General features: G+C 43.4%; 1 pseudogene across 1 annotated transcript; it reads right to left on the bottom strand.

Annotated features, from left to right (window-relative positions):
- Positions 1-281: 281 nt before the first annotated feature.
- On the bottom strand, positions 282-20,788 carry LOC308415087 (testis-specific Y-encoded-like protein 1; annotated as a pseudogene). Its single transcript has 3 exons — positions 20,501-20,788; positions 19,891-20,195; positions 282-832 (listed from the first exon to the last, which is right to left on the bottom strand). The product of its transcript is annotated as a testis-specific Y-encoded-like protein 1 (transcript).
- Between the last annotated feature and the right edge of the window lie 970 nt (positions 20,789-21,758).

The following is a 21,758-nucleotide window of genomic DNA, read 5'->3' as shown; positions in this document are numbered from 1 at the left end:
TTCCCTACTTAGAGTACCCATCACAATCTCTTTCCTTCTTTCATAAACCATTAGGAAGTGTGTGTCTAGTTCTGTTGGCCTATAAGCTTTATAGTGCATGCTAACCACATGCTGAAATGGTAAACAGATAAAGACATCTAGGTGGCAGTAAGTGGGTAACACTGAAAACTGGATTCACAGTTTAATGTATAGTTTCATTGTTACTATAGAAAGGGTACAAGCCCTGTCCATGAAGTGCAGGTGATTAGGGACCGGTTCAGTTGTATTTTCAAAGGTAAAAGTTAACCTGACTGGAAGGCAAAAGGCCTGGGAATCTCCACTTGCTCCCTTAGTGGGCGACATCGGGGTTTATGGATTCCTTCACGAGACAGGTAGTATTGCAATGGGTTTAGCCACAGGTCTTCTTTGATAATCTCCGGGATTCTGTCAGATTCTGGAAGGCTGTGGTCTGAGAACCAGGTGAAGAATCTGCTGAGAAAGACTTGGTTTCTGCGAATAAAGGACTGGGGCTCATATCCCCTCCACCATATGACTGGAGTGGAAAGAGACACCACTCAACCAGATGATCTCACTTCATATTCCTTGACAATCAGCTTGTTTCTGATGTTGAGGTTTCTTTGAAAAAAAGAACTTGAATTTGCAGCTCGTCTTAGGATGTCTCACTCAGTTCCTTCACCCCCAGATTGGTTATGGACCTTATCATCTCTGGATCCTGACCCCTAATCATGGCGGATAACTGAGGGTGGTTCCTGAAGGCAGTCATCCAGAAGTCTGGGATATTCTGAAAGATGTAGTTCTTTTATTCCAGAAAGTGTTGCCGCATCCGCCCAAACTAGATGTTGGAATTTCCTGTCACCCTGAGAATAAACAGTGTCCAGTTCTACCTGGATGTCCTCCAGCGGGTTCGTGTGAAGATCTCTGCTTACGTGCCAAGGCCCTGCCTTCTCCTGGGACTCTCTCACTCCTCCACTAGCCTGCTACATGTCCAGTTCTTCACCCTTAGGCTTCAGCTCAACCTTCATCACCTCCTCAGTCCTGTGCATTGCCACTTCTGACTTCTCTTCTGATGCTACCACGATGCTGCCCCATTCAATCCTCACGTCCTTGGTCTGGGCTTCTGCTCCCTGAGTTTCTAGGGCCTTCTCAGCATCTGTCAGTATCATAAACGCCGCTGCTGCAAGACCCTCGACAACAGACAGAGTCTCTTACTGTCTTGCTCAGGCCACTGGCATCTGTGGGTCAAGGCCCGAGAAACTCCAGGGCTCTGGGCTCCCCACGATCCCTGCGAGACCCTTACCTGTTATCACCTTCTTGCCTAGTAGCCGACTCTGACCTGAGGTTGCCATGGCAGTGTTTGCATCACACAGGGCCCGGCTGACATGGACAGAGGTCCCCTTGTCCTGCTCCGGGCTTGTCATGACAGGTCCGGTCGCACAGAGGTCAGTTTACTCACCCTCACCACCTTTATATGTTCAGAGTCATCTCTAACTGGAGAGTAGGGACCCAGACCTGTGAGGAACACACCCAGATCTCCAGAACCCGACAGTGGTCTTGGAATGGATGGGCGATGGTGGTCCACCATCATCAGATTCAAGTCACAGCACTGTGTGTACCAAGTGAATAGAAAGCTTAAACCGAGATTTGGCTGCTGGAATCTGAGTAGACACAGCCTGAGTCTGCCATAATCCCAAAGGGGTTCAAAACAGGTTGGACTGGCAGGGTACCACCCAGGACTGGTGCCTTGATGGCCTGCTGGCTGTGATTCCTGACACTCAAGCAGGCAGCATACTCCTCCTGGCTTCTCCTGGCTAGCTCACATTCCCTAACATCCTGGCAGGTCCATCCAGGTCTCAGAGTATACCAGTTCTTATTTCTTTGAGGTCAGGGTTTTCTAGGAAGATAGGTTTGGATGTAGAGGCAACCCTTAGGGTATATCCCCCAGGGAGTAGCTAGGCTGAGTAAGGGTGTACAAAGGTCCCAGGTGGCTTGCAGAGGACGATGTATATCAACTAATAGGTACAGTAAATATCTTCAACAAAATTGTAGAAGAAAACTTTCCTACCCTTAAGAATGAGATGACCATGAGAATGAAACAAACCTATCGAACTTTAAATAGGTTGGACCAGAAAGAAATTCTTCCAGACACATTATAGTCAAAATGCCAAATGCCCAAAGCAATGAAAAATTACTAAAAGCAGTAAGAGAAAAAGGTTATGAAACATGTAATTGCAGACCAATCAGAATCACACCAGATTTCTCAACAGAAATTATGAAAGCTAGGAGAGCCTGGACAGATATCATGCTTAAGCTAAGAGAGCACAGATGCCACCCCAAGCTGCTATACCCAGAAAAACTCTCAATCACCAGAGAGGGAGAGAATAAGAAAATCCAAGACAAAAATAAATTTAAACAATATCTGACCACAAACCCAGAACTACAACAAATTATATGTGGAAAACACAATACATCGAGGGGAACTACATCCTGATAAATACAGGAAAACTCCTAAGCAATAAAACCAAAAGTAGAAAGAGACACAGGCACAGTTCCACCTCCAACAGCAAAAGTAGCAAGAAACTGCAACCACTAATCCTTGATATCTATTAACATAAATGGACTCAATTATCCAATAAAAAAATATAGGCTATCAGACTGGATACATAAACAAATCCCAGCATTTTTCTGCATACTAGAAACTCATCTCAGAGACAAAGACAGGCACTATCTCAGAGTAAATGGTTGGGGAAAAAACTTCTAAGTAAATGGCCCCAAGATGCAAGCTGGAGTGGCCATTCTAATATTGATAAAAGTTGATTTTCAACCAAAAGTTATCATAAAAGATAAGCAAGGACATTTTTACCCTTTAAAGGGGAATTTGTCAGGAGGAATTCTCAATTCTTAACAAATATGCTCCAAATGCAAAAGCACTGCTATTCATAGAAGAAACCCTACTAAAGCTCAAAAAAAGTTCATTGTGCCTTACACAACAATAGTGGGAGACCTCAATACCCCACTCCCACAAATGGACAGATCCTGGTAAGAAAAACTTAACAAGGACACACTGAAACTAACAGAGGTTATGAATGAACTGGAATTAATAGATATCTATACAACATATCATAGTAAAACAAAAGAACACTTTCTTCTCAGCGCCACACAGCTTCTTCTCGAAATTTGACTACATAATTGGTAACAAAATGAGCCTCAATAGATAAAGGAAGATTGAAATACTCCCATGCATCCTTTCAGATCAACATGGTCTAAGGCTGGTCTTTAATAACAACAAAGACAACAAAAATCTCAATAATCTCACAAGGCGATTGTGCTAAAAATTGCAAGGTACTGGTGCAGACATAGGCAGGTGGATCAAAGGAATAGAATAGAAGATCCAGAAATGATCCCTCACATATTTGGTCACCTGATTTTTGACAAAGGATCTGTAATCATTCAAAGGCAAAAGGACTGCCTATTCAACAAATGGTGTTGGACCAATTGGCACTCAGCATGCAGAAGAATGAAAATAGACCCTTTCTTATCTCCTTGTACAAAGCTCAAGTGCAAGTGGATCAAAGATCTCCACATTAAACCAGGTACCCTGAAACTATTAGATGAGAACGTGGGGAAAACCTTTGAACACATCAGCACAGAAGTAAATTTCCTGAACAGAACACCAAAGGCTGGTTCTCTAAGGTCAAAGATTGACAAATGGACTTAATGAGATTGCAAAGTGTCCGTAAGACTAAGGACACTGTCAAGAAAACAAAACGGCAGCCAATAGAGTGGGGAAAGATCTTTACCAACACCATATCAGATAGAGGCCTAATATCCAAAGTATACAAGGAACTCAAGAAGCTAGGCACCAGAGAATCAAACAACCTTATTAAAACATGGGGTACAGAGGTAAACAAAATGTTCTCAATTGTGGAATATTGAATGGCTGATAAACATCTAAGGAAGTGCTCAACATCATTAGCCATCAGGGAAATGCAAATCAAAACAACCTTGAGATTCTACTCACACCATCAGATTGAACAAGATCAAAAACTCAGATGACAGCAGATGTTGGCAAGGATGTAAGGAAAGAGGAACACTTCTCCACTACTGGTGGGGTTGTAAACTGGTACAATCACTCTGGAAGTCAGTCTGGCGATTCCTCAGGAAATTGGACATAGTACTACCTGAAGACCCAGTTATTCCACTTGTGGGCATTTACCCCAGAGACACTCCAATATACAACAAAGACGCATGCACTCCAATGTTCATAGCAGCTCTATTTATAATAGCCAGAAGCTGGAAAGAACCCAGATGTCCTTCAGTAGATGAATGGATACAAAAATGGTGGTACATTTACACAATGGATTACTACTTAGCTATCAGAAATAATAACCTTATGAAATTCATAAGAAAAATAGATGCATCTAGAGAATATCATCCTGAGTGAGATAATTAATCACAAAAGAGCAGACATAATATGCAGTCACTGACAAAGGGATGCTAACCACAGAGGCTCGGGCTGCCCCTGAAACAACTCTTAGATTGTATGAAGTTCAAAAAAAAAAAAAAGAAAAGAAAACAAAATACCATTAGGTTTACTCCTTAAACACCAAGAAAACTTTGACTAATTCCAGACTAGATCCTGTTTTACATGTACATTATGCTCATTGTAACTAGTAAGATCTTAAGGCACAGTATCAACCCTTAAAAAAAAAAGCAATGACAAAAATGTATTCGTATGTTTTATGCAAAAATTCTTAAAATCTGTACATTTATCTTTCTTTTTGTAAAATAAAGTTCGTCAATAAAAAAAATTATAAAAAAGAAAATTGTTCTAATGAGATATGCTGCCCTCTTCTGGTGTGCAGGCATACATGCAGGCAGAACAATATACTTAATAAATGAATCTTGTTTTAAAATAAAAAAGAAAACAAAGTTTTAAACTAGGGAGCAGGACAAATGTTATGGAACAATTTGAGTTTGGCTGAAATGTGTTTAGAAATATTTGGAAGGCAGAGTTGGGAATAGAGCTCAGTGATAAGTATGGACTTAGTCTCAGTCATCAGCACCACAGAGAAAGACATTTAACACATTGAATTAGACTTTCCACATCATTGAAAAAGCGCTGTTTCCATAATTATGAAAGAGGTAGACTATTTTATCGCAAAGATAGTCTTATTGTATTATTCCACTGTGTGTGTGTGTGTGTGTATTTGTGTGTGTGTGTGAGAGAGAGAGAGAGAGAGAGAGAGAGAGAGAGAGAGAGAGAGAGAGAGAGAGAAGAGAGAGAGAGAGAGAGTGTCTCACATATGCACACAGAACAAGAACACCAGCTCTTTCTGTCTTCCTCTGAAGCTCTACCAGCTTGGGTGTGGCAGTGGTGACTGGTGTGCTTGGTATGAGGAAATGCACACCTCTCTAATTCCACTATTTTTGTAAGAAACTGGAGTGTAGTTCACAATTAGATAGACTAGCTTTTTACTGAGACCATACTCTATATTTATTCTTCATTTTGGTTTTTTTTGAGCAAGGGTCTCAGTCTGTAAACCAAGCAGGCTTTGAAAGGCAATTCTCCTGCATTAATCTAAGTGCAGGGATTATTAATGTGTACCCCCAAGCCTGACTATTTTGAATTGTTTTTGAGACAGTAGCTCATTTTGGGTCTAGCAAAAAATTTCAACTTTGGACGACACAGCCTTAAAACTTGAGTAAACAGCTGTGCAAGGTGGCACACACATTTAGGCCCAGCTCTTATGAGGCAGAGACAGGAAACTTGAGTTCAAGGCCAGCCTGGCCTAGAGAACAGCCAGAGGTACAGAGAAACCTGGTCTCATATACAACAAAACAACACACAAAACCACAGGCATACACCTGCAAAACAAGAGAAACAAACTAGAGGAAATTTGATTTTTAAAAAGCTAAGATATGTTTATAAAGATGGGATTTGACAATAGCAATGGGATGATCTGACTGTGATAATGGATAACAATATTCCTTACAGAAAGTCCATTTTTGGCTGTGCTTAGGGCACCTATGAAATCCCAGCAGTTCAGAAGGCAGAGGCTGTTAGATCTAACAAACCAACAACAAAAATGTCCCTTTGTCTTAGTGGCTTCATGACCAAAGAGCTTTGCTGAATCTTCCTTGGTACTGCATGGGCTAGAGGGTCCCAGACTGCACTGCTCTACTTGGTGAACTTCAGCTTAAGGTGACCTCCAGGGAGGACAATGACAGTGTCTATGAGTCAGCAGCACTAAAAGCCTTTGACGTGGGTTAGGTTCTGTTCAGCAATTCTTTGGTTTATGCTTAAAGGGAAGTTCTGAAGGCATTTAGCAAAGATACATGACCCTGAAGGGAGCCACAGGGGGTAAAGCATTTCTTACCAAGGCTGCTGAACTGAATTTTCTCTCCAGAGCACATGGAAAGGTGGAAGAGAACGAACTCCTCAATTCTGTTCTCTAACCTCCACTTGTGTGCTCCTCTCATAAAAATAGCACATTCTGTGTGCTTTAAAGAATGTTTAGTGAATTGTCAGACTTGTTCCTAGTGGACATAAAAACTTAAGACTACAGAGTGAAGTCAGGAGAATTTGGAAGAACGCAAATTGTGAACATCAGGATAGAGACAGTATTTAAGGATTCTCCTTCGTTCACATTATTAAACCAGAATAGAAAGCTTACCTTCTTCTACTCTGTTTAACTTTTGGTGCTGGAGAGATGTCTCAGTGGTTAATGGTGCTGTGTGCTTATCCAGAGACGGGACAACTTCCATCTGGAAAACTCAGGCTGGCAAAAGATCAACAACTTCAGTGCTGACCTCAAGGTAACTACATTCAGGGAGATGGGATGGCTTCAGAGATTTTTATCCCCTTTTATTGGAGACGGAAATTACAGGATGTCTCCAGGTCCTGTTGTCTCTCATGTTTTGAGATAAGGTCTCCCTATGTAGCCCAGGCTGTATTGTACATCACTGTTTTGGCAAGGCTAGCCTCAACATTATTGTGATTCTTTTTCTGCCTCTTGAACACTGGTGTACAGAGAGATACCACCAGAGCTGGCAGACATCTTAGGTTTGACAGGGTGACCACTGAGATTTCACTACACATCGATCTGTACCAAGGCCTGCCTCTGGGTGCTCTTGGGGAACTTGTTCAGCCTGAACCTGTACACCAGACCTTTCTCGGTCCCCTGTGTTTTCCTTGAGGCACGGGAGCATTCACCATTCCAGACAGCCCTCCCAACCCCCACCTCACAGTGTTAAACACAGAAAGACAGGGTTGGGGACAGGCTACCCAGCTTCTGGGCTGTCTCAATATCTCAGGGCAAGGCAGCTAGCTCTCCTGGACAGATATATCCCTGCCAACCTAAATCCCACCTCAACCCCTTTCTATGTTCAGGGTTATCTCTACCCGAAGTGTTTGGACCCAGACCTGTGAGGAATACTCCAAAGTCTCGTGAACCCCAAAGTGGTCTGTGGGTGAATGAGGGGTGGTGGTACACCATCATCAGATTCAAGTCACCTCATTGTGTACCAAGTGAGCAGGGAGCCTAAGCCAAGATGTGGCTGCTGGAATCTGAGTAGACACAAGCTGAGTCTTCCATAATCCCAAAGGGGTTCAAAACTGGTTGGGCTGGCAGGGTACCACCCAGGACTGGTGCCTTGATGGCCTCCTGGCTGTGATTCCTGACACCCAAGCAGGCAGCATACTCCTCCTGGCTTCTCCTGACTAGCTCACACACCCTAACATCCTGGGATATCAGCCAGGGTGAAGGGTCAAAGACACCTGGCCATCTGCTCTCGGCCCTGTCCAGGGATTTGTTGGAGGAACAGAGATGCTTATCTAATTAACAGATGCACAGTCTAAAATAATAGAGGACCAGAAGACCATTGTATCTCTGTCTATCCTTTGCCTTTCTCTCCCTCAACCCACTTTGTGTGTCTGTCCCTTTATTTGTGTCTGTCCCAGGGTTAGGAACCTAGGCCCGGAGGGCCTAGAAGCAGATACAGCAAGGACTCAGAGTGAAGCAGTTCTTATTTCCTTGAGATCAGTGTTGTCTGGCAAGGACAGGTGTGAATATAGAGGCAACCCTTAAGGCTATATCCCCAGGGAGTAGCTAGGCTGAGTAAGGGTGTACAAAGGTCCCAGGTGGCTTGCAGAGGAATCATTCCTGCTCTGTCTTTATCTTGGTGGATGAAACAATTGCTTAAAAACAATATGTAGGGTGGCACGACAGGTCCTGTTTTGGGGTTCCGGGCTTTTCAACTCTGAGAACTCAGAGCAGGCCTGCCTGGATAGAGCTTTCGTGGTTGCATCAGAACAGAAGCATCCAGGCATCTTGGTCAGGAAAGATAATTGAAAAGCACTGGCAGCCTTGTGTCTTAGAGGCTCTTAGAGGACTCTCCCTCCTCCAGCTGTGACTTAAGACCTAGGCAGTGCATGGGGTATGGAAGGTGGTGGACCTCTGCAGACTCTCAGTGCCCCTGAATGAAGGCTTCTCATTGATAGTGACAGTTTCCAAAGGAATGTGGTTTACATCATCTGGTATCCAGAGATTGCCATCTGCCCTGGAAACTGTGGCTGTTGTTGTATATAATGGTGATTAGAGGCAGAAAGAGGAGGAGCATAGGTAGGTGTGTGTGTGTGTGTGTGTGTGTGTGTGTGTGTTTGTGTTTGCAGAGAGATTGGGGGGGGGCACAGAAAGAAGGATCCACCTGTGACTTGGGGATTTTGGGAGAGGGACAGAGAGGTAAGTGTCACCAGAGTGTGGCCTGGTGGTTACTGATGGTATGTGCTGAGGGTTGGGATGGAGGGTTATTGAGAGGAGATTGTGAGGGAGCTGGAATTAGCTCTTAAGGGTTGCCTGGCTGCTCACTGCATGGGGATGCTTAGTAGGTTCTTAGAATTGGGGCCCCAAGACCAGGGCCTGGTAGTCAAGGGTGCATGTTGGGGTGGAATATTCCATTCTTCTTTGGACGTGTCCTTCCATTCAGCTCAGGGTAGTTGGAAGCCTGCTATGGAGATTGTGCATTTGTGCAGCCTGGTCCCTCTGTGGCATCAGAAGCCAAAGGATGACTAGATGACATTGTGGGACATCTTCTGACAGAAGTCATATTGAGGGCTACCTGAGATACCGACCTGTGTTTCCCGGGTAATTTGTTTCAGTCACAGGGTTAGGAAACTAGGCTCTGAGGCCCTATAAACAGGTCCAGCAAGGAATCAGAGTATAGCAGTTCTTGTTTCCTTGAGGTCAGTATTGTAAGTATCTTCGGGTTACCCTAGCGAATAGATACTTCAGTTTCTTTTTTTGAAGATTTGTTTACTTATTTTATGTATATGAGTACACTGTAGCTGTCTTCAGACTCACCAGAAGATGGGATATGTTCTGGTCACAGATGGTTGTGAGCCACAATGTGATTGCTGGGATTTGAACTCAGGACCTCTGGAAGAGCAGCCAGTGATCCTAACCATTGAACCATCTCTCCAGCCCTAATTTAAGCTTCTTAAATAGTCCAGGAATACACATAATGGAGCACTCCTGCTTCCCTCCAGCCCTTGGCTTCTCGACCAGACTGTTGTTTGCTTACATACAGTGGTTTGTATCCTAACAATATTTCCTCTCATCACCATTTTCCTATTATCTACCATTTCCTACCTATAAAAGCTATGTATTCATTACCAAAATTATTATTTGTTTATCTACATGACTGTTTATTATACATCTTTTTGACTCTCAAGTCCGGCCCTTTGTTTTCATCCTGATTTTCAGTTCATCATACCCCACAAAAACCTAATATTTACCTTAAAAGGTTCAAATGTTTACACATATTTTAAGATCTTGTTTTCTCTTTACACTGCACAGAAAATTTTATAATTGATTGTATATTCAACCTGGCTAATTAAACACACACACACTCACACTTACACATATTTGGTTGTGGAGATAGGATGAATATCTGTTTGTTTTTCAGGACAAAGTTTCTCTGTTTACTCCTGGCTGTTTTGATCTCTCTGTAGACCAGGCTGGCCTCAGACTCAGAGAGGTCCTCGCCTCTCCCTTCCGAGTGCTGGAATTAAAAGGCATATGCCATCATGCCTAGGCAACAATTTCATTTTTATATGAACTCAGTGCTTTCCTTTTCATTTCTTATATAGAAGAAGTAAGCATATAAAATCCAAAATAATAAAGTATAGAAATTTAGTATAACTTGATGCTGAAGAGACAGGGCCTCAACTGTTAAGAGCACTTGTAGTTCTTACAGACAATGTGGGGTCCATTCCCAGCATCCGCATTGTGGCACCTCAACATCCAGGAAAGCTGATGTCCTCTTCTGACATCTTCAGCCATCAGGAAAGCACGTTGTGCAGAAACATACACGAAGCGAGAAACTAATACACATAAAATAAATCTCATGCTTTGATTCAGTATAAGATAAAAATCAGTGAGATTTATTCATTTGTACTTTGCGTTTTCTGAGACAAAGTGTCACTGTGTACTCCTGACTGCTTTCAAATTTACAGGGTTTCTTTTTTATCACCTTCTACCCAACAGTGCTGTGATTATAGGGTTAGGAGCATGTGTCACCATGTCTAGCTCTGAGGACTACATTCAATACCGAAATTTTGCTTCCCAACCATCAGGTTATAGAAGAGGAGGTACATCTCTTAAATGTGTTCTTGAGCTGGGGAGATGGCTCAGTGGTTAAGAGCATTGCCTGTTCTTCCATAGGTCTTGAGTTCAAATCCCAGCAACCATAGCTTCAATTCTAGAGTATCCAATACCCTCACACAGGAATACATGAAGACACAACTCTAGAGCACATAAGATTAAAAAAAAAAAGAGTGCACAGATGTTTTTTATGGGAAAAAAAAACTCATCTGGATTTTTGTTTTCTCTAAAACTAGATATGCAATGATGATGGCTAGAAGAATTGGAGCCAGAGTATATGGTCTCCCTGAAGACCTCGTGGAAGTCAAACCCAAAATGGTCATGACCATGTTTGCCTGGTTGATGGGCAGAGGCATGAAGAGGGTGTAAAATAACCCATGTGAATAGAACCAACCTTCCTCGAGGTGCATGATTAACAAGTCAGCTAGTCCCAGGTGAAATGCACATGGTTTCAGAAGTCTTGGTCATTCAAAGCACTTTTAGTTTTGATTATTGAGACTAATTATTCATGAAAGCCTTTGGAGAAAGCATTTTAGTAAACAAGCATCTCCTCTTTCCCCTAGCTCTGGATCTCTTCAGCACCCCGGAACATGCTCACAGCCCACCTTTTGCTCTATTCCCCCAGTATCCTGCCCTGGACATTCCGGCTTGCTTTGCATTATCTATGTATCTTTTTCCTCCTGAGATATCCACCTCTTGAGACTTGCTTAGATGTATAGATAGAAAGACTATCAGCTCTTCATTTTGCTTTCCAAGTTCTAGCAGTACTTTCTGGAGAACTTTACTCTGATGCTTAGGATAAAAGAGTGTTCTTTGCTTACTTTTTAGTGCTGAAAATCTGCTCAAGTAACTGGCTGTGGAGAATGTACTAGAAGCTTTTTCCATGCTTGTATTCTTAAAATCAGTTTCTTTTTACACTCTTTTTTTCTACATGATTATATTTTGTACATTTAAGAATATTTTGATTACATCCAACAGGTCTGCGCATTTGCTACTTTTATAAGGGGATCTTCATGTGAGTAATACACACAAAGGCATCAGATGTCATGACAGATGGTTGTGAGCCACCATGTGGTTGCTGGGAATTTAATTCAGGACATCTAGAAGCTCAGTCAGTGCTCTTAACCTCTGAGCCATCTCTCCAGCCCTTGAAAATAGTGTTAATGTCTGAACATCTCTCCAGCACATTGTTTTGCTTTTGAGTTGGATCTCTCTCTCTGTAGCTCAGGAATGGTCTTAAACTTAACTCTTTCCACTTTGGTTTCCCCGTGCCTGCCTTGAGTCTCCTTTGTGCTTCTTAAACATACTGGTAAGCCAATGGTGACCTGTCCCGCGCCCCATATCCCGCCAGCAGGAACAACGTGCAACAACAGGATTCTTCTGCGAACAACCTTTATTGTACAGTATTATGAGCAGGGGACCACGTGGAAGAAAAAAATCACTGCTTATATATGCCCAAGAGACTTGTGTTACTACCTGATTGGTATGCCCACCAGTATATCAATAGTATGCCCCCAGAGTGGGCTGTGACTTTTGCTGTACATGAGTACTATGTCTCTTGGGCTGGGCAATGGCTCTGTTTGCTGAGTTATTGCGGGGAAGCCGGCGCCATCTTTGGGTGCAGTGCAAACGGCTTCCAACAGTGACCTGCATTTCCTCCATTTTCTCTAATAGTATATAAAATCATTTGTAGTAGGTTTGAACTTTGAGGGCTGAATTGGAGGTGTGGGACTAACTCACAAACTCAAGTACAAGTAAATGTTAAGTGTAAATATTCACTCTAGTTTACCAGATCTCCTTGAATGAGAGTAAGTAGCTCATAAGTAGAATATAATATTCAAAAGGTGTTTTTTCCAAAAAGCATATTATCCACTGCCTCCTCTTTTTCTTTCTTTTTTCCTTCATCTTTAATTTTTTTTTTCAGTTCTGTTTAATGTGCAGACCCTGAAATGGGAAAGTCCAACTGGCCAGTGATGAGAAATGCTTAACCGCTGAAGAGTTGACAATTGGGACTGGATATTTCTCTGTGAGCACTTTGGGGATACAGAAGCACCATGTAGCCTCGGTCTGCTGGATGTGAAGCTCATGCCTCTCATTGTATTCAACAAAAGGATGTACAGCCAGGGCCTCTTGTCCCATAGGATACAAAATGAACCCTAGGTGGTCCTGAGTGCTGTAAGAAGTCCCACTGAGCAAGCCAGGAGAAGGAGCAGAGCAAGCAGCACTCCTCCATGGCCTCAGCATCAGCTCCTGCTGGCTGAGCTCAACCAGGTTAAAGGCTTGAATTCCCACCCTGACTTTTTTCAGTGATAAACTATAACCATAGAAATATAAACTCAAGTAAACACCTTTCTCTTCAGGATGACTTTAGTTGCGATGTTTATCACAGCAAAGGAAATATAAGTAAGACAAAATTTTCCATATATTCCTGACACCACACATACAACCCTCCTCTTATAAATATTGCACAGTGAGAGTATATTGGGTTGCTTCTGATGTTTTGATTGAAAATCAGCATATGAACCCTAAAGATCCTGTTCTCTGGTTCTTGATCTATCAGTAAAGATGATAGTAGCCAATGAACTGGAAAGAAAGGTGGGATTTCTAGTTTGCCCTTAGTAGGTGAGCAGACACAGGGAAGAAGGGAGATTTCTCCATCTTCCATAGAGAAAAGGTGACCAGCTATGTGAGATCTTAGGTGGAGTGGCCAATTCTCCAGCTGGGAGATTAGAGACATAACTAAGCTGAGGACAGATTTAGGATGCTGAGCTGGGGGTGAAATGAAGGGCACACTAACCGAGAAAGGCCTACATGAGCACAACCATTGAACGAAAGAAATATAAAAATAAGTGTGTGTCGGTATGTGTGTGTGTCTTTCATCTGTGGATCCAATATTCTCTGGACAGGGGCTGGAAGTGCAGTCTACCCAGAGCTTAAAGCAGGGTAGAAAAGCTACACACTACAGAGAGGACAACATACACTCCATTTCAGGACTAGGCCTGACCTGAAGAATAGTCATTCATTCCAGGAACTGACCAAAAGATCCTGCCCCTCCTAAGCCAGTAGTTCCATGAAATTAGACCATAAAACCCCCCATCCAAAGATCAGCCTAGAGATAACCATTAGGATGTAAAAATATCTTATCGAAAGATGGACCATATAAAATGACCAGTCAGTTTTATTATTAATGATTTTTTAGACACTCACTGTATTTACATTTGAAATGCAAACCCCTTTCCCCGCACTGCTTCCATCCCCCTCCACTTCCACTTTTCTCCACAAAAGTACACTCCCTCCTAATCACCCTCTCCACCCCATTAGCCTGACATTCCCCTACATTGGGAAACATGCCCTCCCTGGACCAAAGGCCTCTTCTGACACTGATGCCAGACACTGCTATCTTCTGCTGCATATGCAACTGGATCCATGAGTTGATATCTCAATGTGTCCTCAAAGGGTAGGATTTCAGTCCCTGGGAATTGTGGTGGGTTATGTTGGTTGATAATCTTGTTCTTCCCATGAGGTTGCAAACACTTTCAGCTCCTTCAGTCCTTTCTTTACTATCTTCAGTTGGGTCCCCATATTCAGTCCGATGGTTAGTTTCAAGCATACTCACTGTATCTGTATGACTCTGGCAGAACCCCTGATGAGACATCTCTATCTGGTTCCTACCAGTAAGAACTTCTTGGCATCAGCAATAGTGCTTGGGTTTGGTGGCTAGATATGGGGTGGATCCTCAGGTGAGCAGTCTCTGAATGATCTTTTCTGCTCCTCTATTTGACCTAATTTCTTTCTCAGCATGTTTATCTTTTGAATACAGGAATGTTTCTGATTTGTTTGAAATAATTAACTTTATGACCAGCCACTTTGCTGAAATTATCACCTGTAGGATTTCTGGTGGGAACTTTGCGGTTACTTAGATATACTATTATGTCATTAGCAAATAGTGATATTTTGACTTCTTTCTTTCTGATTTGTATCCCTTTGATCTCCTTTTGTTGTCTCATTGCTCTGGCCAGGACTTCTAGGACTATATTGAATAGGAAGCTAGAGAGTGGGCAGCCTTGTCCATTCCCTGATTTTAGTGGGATTGCTTCAAGTTTCTCACCTTCAGGTTTGATGTTGGCTATTGGTTTGCTGTATATTCTTTCATTATGTTTATGTATAGGGCCTAGATTCCTGTTCTATCCAAGACTTTTAACATAAAGGCATGTTGAATTTTGTCAAATGCTTTCTCAGAATCTAGTGAGATGACCATGTGGTTTTTTTCTTTGACTTTGTTTATATGGTGGATTACATTGATGGATTTCTGTATATTGAACCAATCCCACAGCCCTGGGATGAAGCCTACTTCATCATGATGAATGTTTGTTTTGATGTGTTGTTGGATTCAGTTTGCAAAACTTTTATTGAGTATTTTTGCGTCGAACTTTATGAAAGAGATTGGTCTGAAGTTTTCTTTATTTGTAGAGTCTGTGTGGTTTAGGTATGAGCATAATTGTGACTTCCAGGGTTGTCCCTTTTTTGTGATTTCTTTAATCTTTCTATTTCCATTTTCAATTCCTATAGATTACATTAGCGTTGGTTTATTTTGTTTTGCCTTTTTGCTATTCCTGAGAAGGATGTCAGACCCACCCCGCCCCCACAGGCATGCAGGTCAAAGCTTTACCACTGAGCAAGGCCCTCAGGCCTCACTCTATAGAAGTACAGTCTATAGGTTTAGACAAACACCTAATGAAATTCTCAGTATTATTAAGTAGGAGAGAGTAGGGTCAGTGTTGTGAAATCCCCTGAGCTCTCTGCGATTGCTTCGCACTGATGCCAGGCAGCTGCTTCAGTGGTTTTGCCTTTTCCACATTTTGAGACTTAGGGTTATACAGAATTTGGCAGCCTTCAGAGGGAATTCTTCCACCTGGTTGGATGCACTGGTAGAGAATAACTTAACTTTATAATTTAGTTTAGTTTTGTTTTCAATGTTTTGTTTTTTAAATTGCAGAGGCAGGGCCACACTAATACCACAGTGGACGCGTTTTAAACATTCACTTTGACAAAATCATTCGGTTTATGTCAGTCTCTCTAAGGTGTCTGGAGGTGTTGAATAATGCTGAGAACATTGAAGGCTTCTTACAACCTCTCCCAAACCGACCCCCCAAAAGAAAATAGACTTGGACTTTTGAATGCCCATTACACCCTACAGTGAAAGAGCAGAAAAACAAAGAGGAATAGGGAAAGGGCTTCCAAAGAGCTGGGAAGAGCTGAAATCCCAGCCCAGCAGTCTCCATGGAGAAATTTCATTTGTGACACTTCATTAATCTTCCCACCTGCAAAGAGGTATAACTGTGGCCCTAGCCTTTTGATCTCCCTCTAGGGTTCTTCTGCAGGAATGCAATGGAGATTTTATGAGAGGTCTTGGGACCTGAATTTCAAAGACTCCTGATTCAATAGATAAATAGTTCACCTCTAGGCTTGTCTGAGACTCTGGGATTTAAGTTCCTTTACTCTTTTATTCTCTATGGTGCATCTGGTTTCAAAAGATATTTTGAAATCAGAAATCAGGAAGGAAAACAAATTAGGAAAACACTTTTCAAGGAATTTAAGAATTAAGGAATAGAGGAATGCCTAACCCTATATTAATCAGGGCTATTTTTCTGTTGTAATTCTGATGCATTGACCTTTGTGGTTTGGCTGATCTCAGAGACTCAGCCCTAACTAAAGCCAAGAGATAGTAAACAACTGCTTGGGCTATTGTCTTTCACCTGAAAACTAGTATTCAACTCCACCACCCCTACCCCACCCCCTCAGTACTACTTTCCAGTATAACCTCCCCAAGGCTAGTTACTAGATAAAGCAGGACTCACTCCTGGAAATCATTCAGATTACCCAATCTTCAGCCTGGATACATGGCCTTGCCCCTTTCCTACCTGTGGAAATCACAGCAAGTCTGTTTCTCCAACCCCCTAACCTATTCTTTCTTTATACCCACTCCCTACCCCAGCTCTTCCTAGTGTGGTAGCTTCTTTCTTAGAACCTTTGAAACACAAGTTTTATTCTCAAAAAATTGTCATACCCTGAACTATTGGTCTTACCTTACCCCAAAAATAACAGACTACCTCAAGGCAGAAAGTGTGCCTCTAATTCTGGCAACTTAAAGGTGGAGGCAGGAAGATGAGAGTTTTGAAGTCAATCTAGGTTTGATAGTGAGTTCCTTGCCATCTTCAAGTATAGGAGACCATTTCTCAGGGAGCAAACCACAAATAAACAAACAAAAATGTCTTTAAAAGGGGTTAGTGGGCTTAGATTAGAACCAAGGCCTTGCACATGCTAAGAATTCTTTCTTTGTTGGCTGGTTATATTTAATTCAAAGTCTCATGAGGCAAAAGACATGCATTAAGTCTGCATACTTCTGCACTTCTGGCTTGTCACATTTTCCAGTGGGAAGTATTAATGTTTCTCATATCATGGTCATTCCTTGAAATCATGCATCCAGACCTATCATAGAAATTTTGGTATCATTTATTTATTTTTATTGGCGATGTTGGGATGGAATCTACAGCCTCCAGTATTCTCTACTTACAGATTATTCTATGTGTCCCTGGAGAATTTTGTGTTTGTTATTGTGGTTTTGAGATGACATCCGGATATATCACATTGGCAGGTTTTGGCTACCTCTGCCTTCTGAGAGAAGGGTCACAGATGTGAATCTCCAAATCTCCCTGCATATCGAGTTTGATAGCATTTCTTATAGGCTCTGCCCAACAGTTTCCTAGTCTAGTTGCTAGAAATGGACTATCTCCCCCACACTTCTATCCCTCCATCTCTGTTCTTCCAACTCTCTCTCCACATGTTCCCAGACAGCCTCTTCCCTTCTTTCTCTTTCCTGTATCTTTCTGCCTGTTCTTATTCTGCCTCCACTCCCTTCTCATCCCCTTCCAATGCCCCAAATAAATTTTATTTATTTTGGTACCATGGGGCCCAGTCCCATAAAAACACACCCTCCCATATCACCATGCTGCCACATTGCAAAACATATCCTATTCTCGAGAAGTACATCAATGGTTCAAACACCAAGTCAGTTACTTATCTGACAAATAAATAAGACTATGTGGAAAACTGAGTCAAACTACTGGAGTAACTGAAATAAGGTCCACTACGAACAACACGAATCCAAGTTAGGAGCCCAGAACATAGACAGACAGCACTCTTCTGGCTAGAGGGAGAGTAAGAAGCCCAAGAAGTTAGATTGCAGAGAAAAAAATAAGCTTATTTAAAAATGGGGAACAGTGCTAACCAAAGAATTCTCAATCGAGAAATATCAAATGGTTTAAAAGCCCTTAAAGGGCTGGAAGGATGGCTGGCAGACATCTTAGGTTGGACAGGGTCACCACTGAGATCTCTCTACACTGGGATCTGTACCCAGGCCTGCCTCTGGGTGCTCTTGGGGAACTTGTCCAGCCTGTCCCTGTACACCAGACCCTTCTCGGTTCCCTGTGTTTTCCTTTGAGGCTCCGGAGCATTCACCATTCCAGACAGCCCTCCCAACCCCCACCTCCCAGTCTTAAACACAGAAAGACAGGGATGGGGACAGGCTACCCAGCTTCTGGGCTGTCTCAATATCTCAGGGCAAGGCAGCTAGCTCTCCTGGACAGATATGTCCCTGCCAACCTAAATTTCACCTCACCCCCTTTCTATGTTCAGGGTTATCTCTAGTCGAAGTGTAGGGACCCAGACCTGTGAGGAATACTCCCATGTCTCTGGAACCCCAAAGTGGTCTGTGGGTGGATGGGAGTTGGTAGTGCACCATCATCAGATTCAAGCCAGCTCACTGTTTGTACCAAGTGACCGGGATGCTAAGCTGAGATATGGCAGTTTGTGAATCTGAGTAGACACAGTCTGAGTCTTCCATAATCCCAAAGGGTTTCAATACAGGTAGGCTGGCAGGACTGGTGCCTTGATGGCCTCCTGGATGTAGTTTCTGACACCCAAGCAGACAGCATAATTCTCCTGGCTTCTCCTTACTCACTCACATTCCCTAACATCTTTGGAGAACAGCCAGTGTGGAGGGTAAAAAGTTACCTGGTCGTCTCTTCTTGGCCTTGATCAGAGACTTGCGGGAGGAACAGAGATTCCTATTGTATTAACAGATGCACAGTCTATGATCTTAGAGGACTGGAAGACCATTGTATCTCTCTGTCTATACCTCTCCTTATCTCTTCTGCCTCCTACTTTGTGTGTCTGTTAGCCTTTTTGCTGTTTATCTGTCCCCTGGTTACGAACCTAGGCCCTGAGGGCCTAGAGGCAGATCGAGAAAGGTCTAAAGTGTAGCAGTTCTTGGTTCCTTGAGGTCAGGGTTGTCTGGGAAAACAGGTTTGGATATAGAGGCAACCCTTAAGGCTATATCCCCTGGGAGTACCTAGGCTGAGTAAGGGTGTAAAAAGGTCCCAGGTAGCTTGCAGTGTGCAAAGAATATCAACTAATTGGTACAGTAAATATCTTCAACAAATTTGTAGAAGAAAACTTCCCTCCTCTTAAGAATGAGATGACCATGAGCATAAAACAAGCCTACAGAGCTCCAAGTATGTTGGATCAGAAAAAAATTCCTCCAGACACATTATAGTCAAAATGCCAAATGCCCAAAGCAAAGAAAAAATACTAAAAGCTGTAAGAGAAAAAGGTCATGTAACAAATAATTGCAGACCAATCAGAATCAAACCCGATTTCTCAACAGAAACTATGAAAGCTAGTAGAGACTGGACAGACATCATGCAGACCCTAAGAGAGCACAGGTGCCACCCCAAGCTGCTATACCCAGCAATAGATTGAGAGACTAAGATATTCCAAGCCAAACTAAATTTAAACAATATCTGATCACAAACCCAGCACTACAACAAATTATATTTGGAAAACCCAATACAATGAGGGGAACTACATCCTAATAAATACAGGAAAACTCCTAAGCAATAAAACCAAAAGGAGAAAGAGACAGGGACACAATTCAACCTCCAAAAGCAAAAGTAGCAAGAAACAGTAACCACTTGAATTTGCAGACGGTCTGAGGATGTCTCAGTTCCTTCACCTCCAGAGTGGTTATGTACCTTAACATTTCTGCATCCTGACCCCTAATCATGGCGGATAACTGAGGGTGGTTCCTGAAGGCAGTCATCCAGAAGTCTGGGATATTCTGAATGGTGTAGTTCCTTCATTCCAGAGAGTGTCGCTGCATCCGCCCAAACTTCTGCTCCAGATGTTTGAAGTCCCTGTCAGCCTGAGAATTCACAGTGTCCATTTCTAACTGGATGTCCTCCAGAGGGTTCCAGTGTAGATCTATGCTAATGTGCCAAGGCCCTGCCTTCTCCTGCGACTCCCTCAGTTCTCCCTGAGGCCCCCACATCTCCAGTTCTTCACCAGCAGGCTTCATCTCCACTTTCATTACCTCCTCACTCCTGTGCATTGCCACTTCTGACTTCTCTTCTGAGCTACCAAGATGGTGCCCCGTTCAATCCTCACGTTGTGGGCCTGCACTTCCGCTCCCCGAGTTTTTAGGGCCTTTGCTGCATCTTTCCAAACTTCTGCTCCAGATGTTGGAAGGCCCTGTCAGCCTGAGCATAAACAGTGTCCAGTTCTACCTGGAAGTCCTCCAGCGGGTTCGTGTGAAGATCTATGCTTAGGTGCCAAGACCCTGCCTTCTCCTGCGACTCCCGCACTCCTCCACTAGCCTCCTACATTTCCAGTTCTTTACACGCAGGCTTCAGCCCCACCTTCATCACCTCCTCACTCCTGTGCATTGCCACTTCTGACTTCTCTTCTGATGCTACCATGATGGTGCCCTGTTCAATCCTCACATCATGGGCCTTCTCCACATTCTTAGGTATCACAAACGCCTCTGGTGCGAAGCCCTCGACTGCAGACAGAGTCTCTCCCTGCCTAGCTGCAGCCACAAGAATCTGGGGGTCAAGGTCCAAGACACTCCTGGGCTCTGGGCTACCCATGATCCCTGGGAGGACCTCACCTGTTACCACCTTCTCGTCTAGCAGCAGATTCCGGCCTGAGGTTGCCAGGGCAGTGTCTGCATCACAGAGGGCATGGTTGTCAGGGACAGAGGTCACCTCATCTCTCTCAGGGCCTGTCATGAAATGTCCAGTGGCACAGACGTTAGTTTACTCAACCTTGACACTTTTATATGTTCAGAGTCATCTCTAACTGGAGAGTAGGGACCCAGACCTGTGAGGAACACTCCCAAGTCTCAGGAACCACACAGTGGGCTGTGGGTGAATGGGGGTGGTGGTCCACCATCATCAGATTCAAGCCACCTCACTGTGTGTACCAAGTGGGCGGGGAGCCTAGGGCGAGTTCTGACTCCCAGTGAATCTGAGTTGAATCCTGGATGGCTATTTTTTTTTTATACGGTTCCTTCAGTAACTTAATCGCAAAAAACAGCCTCTCAGAAACCAGCAAAGTGAGCTCCTATAAACTCCAAGTGGCTTTCCCAGGCCCATCACTCCAGCCCCTTTGAGACACTGGGGCAGATCCCAGTTGTCTCATATCCTCAGGGCAGAGCCAGCACTCAGTGGGAAAGGATTGCTGTTCCTTTTCTACTTTGCTCCCAACTGAGAATGCAGAGACAGGGGAATGGCCCTGAGGGAATGCTGCTGGCTATCCCAACCCTCCAGAAGTCTGAGATTCTACCACTAGGCAGGCTGGTCTGGACCATGTTAGTTTATACCCCCCCACTCCTTCTAAGATGAGGGAGGAATTGGTGGCTAGAGAGGTCTTTGTGTGAGAGCTCTTCTCTGCAGACTGTAACTCTGACCTAGGAGCCATGGGCTTTGGAGAGCTCAGGGACCCCTCTGGGCAGAGAAGGGAACACCACTTGGGTTGGCCTGGGGGTTTCTGCAATGGTCAGTACCAGGAGATCCTTGGTGGAAGAGCCTCTTGGGGGACTCAGAAGCACTTCCCTGCAACAGGGCTCTGAGAAGTCTGAGAGGATTCAGAAAATTCAATCTAAACAGGGCTCCCCTAACCTAGGATAATGAGGTGCAGTTGCTGTGCTAGTTTGAGCTGGTAAAGCATGGCCTGCCCTGTGGATGGCTTGTTGAGCTA

The sequence above is a fragment of the Micromys minutus genome, assembly GCF_963924665.1.
Source record: "Micromys minutus genome assembly, chromosome: X".
Classification (NCBI taxonomy): domain Eukaryota; kingdom Metazoa; phylum Chordata; class Mammalia; order Rodentia; family Muridae; genus Micromys; species Micromys minutus.
Note: the sequence above shows the minus strand (reverse complement) of the source record. Positions and strands in the feature narration are given on the sequence as shown.